Raw genomic sequence first — 6,000 nt, 5'->3', positions numbered from 1 at the left:
AAAATGAAGGATATGCTGAAAATGGACTTTTTCAACTTAGAGTCCTACAGAAAAATGACTCAGCTGCTGGGAAAACTGGAAGAGTCGTTGTTAAATGTCACACTCCTGTAAGAATGACCAGTCCCTTTGCTCAACATGCCGTTCTTTGTCTATTGACAGGTGTCCATCCTGCTATTACCAACAGAATTCGATCTCCAGCTGTCTCCATGCAGACCCTAGGAAATCTTTTCATGAAACAAAAAATGCCTTCCAAATTTGCTGCTGAGCACTGGCTCCACATTCTTTTAGCTACAGGTGTTTGCTTTTTCTAGGATGTACGAAGCAGGAGGCAGGAATACTGCTACTGGTAAGATTGAGATCATATGACATGTTTTACACAAATTTCAGAAAAACTTTTGGCTAGAAAAATGATGACTACATTGGTTAGCTTCCATATATATTCTGCCCAGAGTGAATATCATAACGAAAATATTCAAACACAAATGACAGAATCAGTAATTCTATTTGTCATTTTTAGAACATTCATATTGTAATCACATTGAAGCTTTATATTCTCTAGTATATAAGTGTCTTTTAGTCTCAGATTAACCACTTCCTGGTTGAAAAAATAAAATTAGCTAAAGTGGTCAATGTTTAATGTGTGGCCATATGAACAGGGATTCAGTATTAATAATGTGATTTACATATCTGTAATTCTAATAGTGCTATATATCAATAGTAATCCCAAAGAAATTTTGTCCAAAAATAAGAAAAACAGACCATGTCACTATTATGACTTGTTAGCATTTAAATCACCTCCCAACCAGAAAGATAATCACACAAATTTGGTGTGTATGTCTCTGTGTGTATATGTGTGTAAGATTATATGCATTAGTACTGTACTTTATGTATTAACTCTTAACTGAAGGACATACCCTTTCAACCTTTCCATCCTCTATGCATTGTGCCCAATGCTACATGCCTCTTCCACCCCCCAGCACCCCAGCACATACATATCTCATTGAAAATGAAGACTATAAGGCACCTCATCTAAAAACTTTACTGAGCCTTAATAAATGGCAACTGATTCTTTCCACTAGGAAGTTATGTAAATAAACAGTAGCAAATAAGAGGTAGATGACTTTAAAATATACTCTTATTCATTTTAGTTTCCTCTAAATTTTCATTAAATGTTAATATTGCCATGCAAGTGTGTGTTGTGGTGTTGTGACGGAAAACAAAAGATGAGCCGTAAAAAGCAAATGGGCCATGTTCCGATATCACCACCATCCTCCACTGAAGTCCTGACAATGTGGCACAGTATCGCCAAGATGAAGTTGGAATTCTTTGGTTCCCTATAAATGTGAGTAGAATCTCATGGTGGTGGGAGAGGAACATATAATTTAGAGGAGAGCCCTTAAAGTGAAAAATGAAAAATCCAATCAGTGTGTAGGACAGCTCCCCTTTCACATACAAATGAGAAAAATAACACTTTAAAAAGTAGGGAAAACCAGCACTTAGCAATAGAAACATTATGATACAAATATGTAACGTGCATGATATATTAATGCAATCAATAGCTATTTAATGTGCACTGGGGTTTGGGTTAGTTTGGCAAATGAAACAGACAAAGCCTATCAATACAAATAGAACAAAACAAAGGGAAAAGGCCCAATCTATTCATCATTGTGTAAAATTTGTCTGAAATAGAAGCAGAGCCATGTCATCAGAAGCAATGACATCCTGGCCCCACTAAAGTGAAATAAAGGAAATCAAAAAGAGTAAAGATGTTAGTACTTCCACAGAAGAGCCTTTCCCGGGAAATTTAAACTAGGAGAAAAATGTTCCCATGGAGAGCTGTCCATAGATCCCTGTGGCAGACAATAACCCTGGTCTTTACATGTTTTCCAGTGTTATCAGCAGCAGCACCACTTCCACTCTCAGCAGAGCCTTGGTTTGAATGGCAAATGATATAGTCAACTTAAAGGCAAACCTATACCCGTGATGGAGCTAAAAATCATCTTAATGCCCTGGACAATCTTTGGGGTCCAAGGCTGCAGGTTTGGCCATTGCTTCAGATAAAGATGGGACCTTCTTTGGCCCAAGCAACAATCTCCCTTCAATGAAGTCAATAGACTGTTTTCCATCGTTTACATCTGTCAGAAGTCCCAGATTTAATCTTGAATTTCTCCCCATGGAATGGGAAAGTTTCTTGCCCTAGCCATATTTGAGCCTTAATAGGCATAAATCCAGGTTAAGAATTCAATTTGACAGCAGTGACTTGGTAACTAGGAAAAGTGCATCTCAAATTTAGGTTGTTTTTTCAGGATCAGACTAGGAAAATCAGATTATTTTCATTTGAAAACCACAGGGCCTGAGTTAAGGTAGGAACAGCAGGGTTATTTATTTTTCAACTTATTGCATGTTTATGCAACAAATACTTGCTTATGTAGTATTACCACACACTGGGTTATGCTGGTCCTCAAACATAGCATTGTTAGCACAAATAGTTTTTGACCTTGCCATAATCCTGATTCCTCACTGGGCAGTTTAAGGATTTTATTGGAGGAAAGAATAGGGAAGTGCAATTCTAGGGGTTATGTAGCTTGGAACTTTAAACAGAAAATATTTTTGTTTTTTCCTCATATTTTTGAGGTGTAGGTTATACAAATCATACAAACACACACACACACACACACACACACACACACACACACACACACACACACACATATACTAGAGGACCAGTTCACGGATTCATGCCCCGATGGGGTCCCTCAGCCTGGCCTGCAGGGATCGGGCTGAACTGGCTCTCCAACATCCCCCAAGGGTCCCGGATTGTGAGAGGGTGCAGGCAAGGCCAAGGGTCCCCACCTGTGCACGATGGGGGCAGGGGAGGGACTGCAGGAGGGCTCCAGGGTGTGTCTGGCCAGTATCACCCAGTCCCGATCAGCTGGACCCCAGCAGCAAGCTAACCTACCTATTGGAGCATCTGCCCCCTGGTGGTCAGTGCGCATCATAGCTACTGGTCAAATGGCTTTTATATATATATAGTAGGGGCCCAATGCACAAATTCATGCACCCTAAAGGAACATGGGCCGTGAGGCTGCAGTGGGCACAGGGGTGGGTCTTGGTCCATCCTCCGTGCCCCTGCCCGGCCCCTCCTGCCATGGCCCCCGGTCCCCTGTCCACCAGCAGTCCCACTCCCACTCCCGCTGCCGCCACTCCCATTTGCTGATGGCACCAGCCCAGCTCGCACCCACTCACGACACGGAGCAATTGGGGCCAGTGCCAGCAGCGGGTGCAAGCGGGGCCGGTGATGTCAGCAGGTGCCAGCAGCAGCTGCTGCCCCGATCACCCCTCAGGAGCAGGGGGGGGGGTGGAGAAACCCTCAGGGGCGAATGAGGCTGGCAGCCGCTGATCATACCCGCTGACAGTGCCGAGCGATTGAGACTGGTGCCAGGCACTGGCAGTGGGTGTGAGCAGTGGCTCTGACAGCGGTGTGAGAGGTGGCTGGCTGCCAGCCCCAATTGCCCCTCAGGAGCAGGGGAAGTGGAAAAGCTCTGAGGGGTGATTAGGGCTGGCGCCGGGTGCTGACAGCAGGTGCAAGCAGTGGCTCTGGCTCCGGCAGTGGGTGCAAGTGTGGCTGGTGCTGGCAGAAGGTGTGAGCACCGGGTGGGACTGCAGCATGTGGGAGCAAAGAATTTTCAGTAATCACCAGAGGCTTGCCCTGATGACAGTGACCGGTGCCCCATCTTGGTCTGGCACCCCCGCTCACCTGCTCCACCATCCCACCACAGCCATGTTCCACACTCTTTTGCCTGCTGCCAATGCCTGCCATGTTCCTCGTGCACCCCCTGGTGGTCATCGCACGTCATAGCAACCAGTTGTTCGGTTGTTTTGCCGTTGGGTCTATTTGCATATTAGGGATATATATGGAAAGAGAGAGAGAGAGAGAGAGAGAGAGAGAGAGACTAAAAAATGATTTGGTAGAAACTATACAAGTACTTCTAATGAAACTACAAAGAAGATAAGAGATATTTTATTACCATCTTACTTGAATACCAGGATCTCGAAATGCACAAATATAAAGGATCACTAAATGTGTGCTCTTGGATTTCATCATGTAAATAATATTTCAATTTTCCACTGATGAAATAGAACCAACCTTCCTGCTAGAGAGCATTTTATTAGAAAATGCTTTGGATGTGTACTTGGTGAATGGTTGTTACCCACAGACAATAAACAAAACCTGGCTTTCCAAGAAGCATGTGGGATTTTGGAAACCCTTTTAGAGCGTATCTTCCTAATATGCCCGTTATTGACAGCATGTTTGACTTCACCTGCATCAGCATATTCACTTTACAAGCCCCCTTTGTAAACACACAAACTCCACTCTGCAAACCTTCCACCCACATTTTTATTTGTGCATCAAACACATCAAAGAACAAAAGATCTGTGGGAAAATTATGCACCGCCACATAACTCCTTTGTCAGTGCATAGAGGCTGAAGAAGTCCCCTTAGAGTCTTTTATCCAAAGTTTTGCTCCTGAAATGCGTTATACCTCCCACCTCCTCTTCATCTTTCATTGTCACCAACTTTGAGGTTCATTTCCTTGTTTCTTCTTTTCTAAATTCTGACAAAGCAAAAGGAAAAAGAAATCTATTAGAAATTGTAAAAAGACTATAATGGAACAATATAATTAATAATAGAGGAAATAATGAAAAAATTTGCACTATTACTGATCTACATAGTTAATCTCTCAATGTTAATAATCTCTTGAAATGTAGTCAATTTTTCCATACACGAGCTAAGAACAAAATTTGGCCAGGAAATGAAGTAATATAAAAATCTAAGCTTAAAGCAATTAGAACTGATAGTAAGGACTAATGAGAAAATTAATCTGTTTGCATGGTAGGGAAAGTGGAAATAATTTCTTGCATATTATGCAAATAAAGCCTTCATAATTAGACTTAACACGAATACAGGTATAACATCATTGCACGGGACATTAAGTTGTACTACAAATGTAAGTTCTGTTAAGATATAAGATCAATCTAATAAGACAAAGAACATTTTATGAAAAAAAGAGAAAATTATTAATACTTTTTTAATTTAAATATTCAGGGTAGCCTGCAAGAACAAAATGGAGAAATAATACTGAAATCTAGTTGTATTGCTCCAATTGAGTAAACTGTGAATAGTAAATGAGCAGAATACAAATTAAAGATTAAGTACCACTTTTTACTTTTACCAAAAATTAGTTGTGTTATTGTACATTCACTGAGTACTAATTTACTATAGACAGTGAAACAGAAAGAGACTAGTGACTTCCAAACAGTTTTAGAATTTAAATTACATAAATGTTTATTATTCTGCAGTTTTATTTACCATTTAAAAATACATGAACAAGTGGAAGGTATACTATGCTTTGGAAAATAATAAGGACTTCAAAAAGATTATTAAAGGCAGAACAAAGATAAAATTTTAATATATTTTATTTAATATTTATATGCAGGAGTAGAAATAATGTGTTGTTTGGTTTGATTTACATCAAATTTAAAATGCTCAAAAGAAGTTTGTTTATTGCTATCCTACATGCTTTCACTGAATGTGTCAGCCAGTTATCAATTTATTGCTTCTCAGATGCACATTCATATTTCATTATCTGATTTAAGATAATTAACTGGGCTTTTTAGCATGACTTTGTTATAGTGAATATGATGTTAAACTTTGTCAGTAGAGGGCGCTGGAGGGGCATTGCGGGAAGAAGAAGTGGAGGTTACTTTCCTGGTTCCAAAGTGTTACTTTTGCTTTTCTGCTCCTGAGGTACAGAACTTCAGCGAGTGGTGGTGGGGTGGGGGCAGGAGGAGGTGTACATTCTCTCCAATGACAAGACGAGACTGAGCAGTTACTCAATGACCCTACACATTGGGCCTCCTGGTTTGGGCACTGCACACTGCACAATCCAGGACACATGCCTGTATCACATAGACCCCAATTGCATCCCCACACACTAG

Source organism: Myotis brandtii, unplaced genomic scaffold (assembly GCF_000412655.1).
Source record: "Myotis brandtii unplaced genomic scaffold, ASM41265v1 scaffold365, whole genome shotgun sequence".
Classification (NCBI taxonomy): domain Eukaryota; kingdom Metazoa; phylum Chordata; class Mammalia; order Chiroptera; family Vespertilionidae; genus Myotis; species Myotis brandtii.
Note: the sequence above shows the minus strand (reverse complement) of the source record.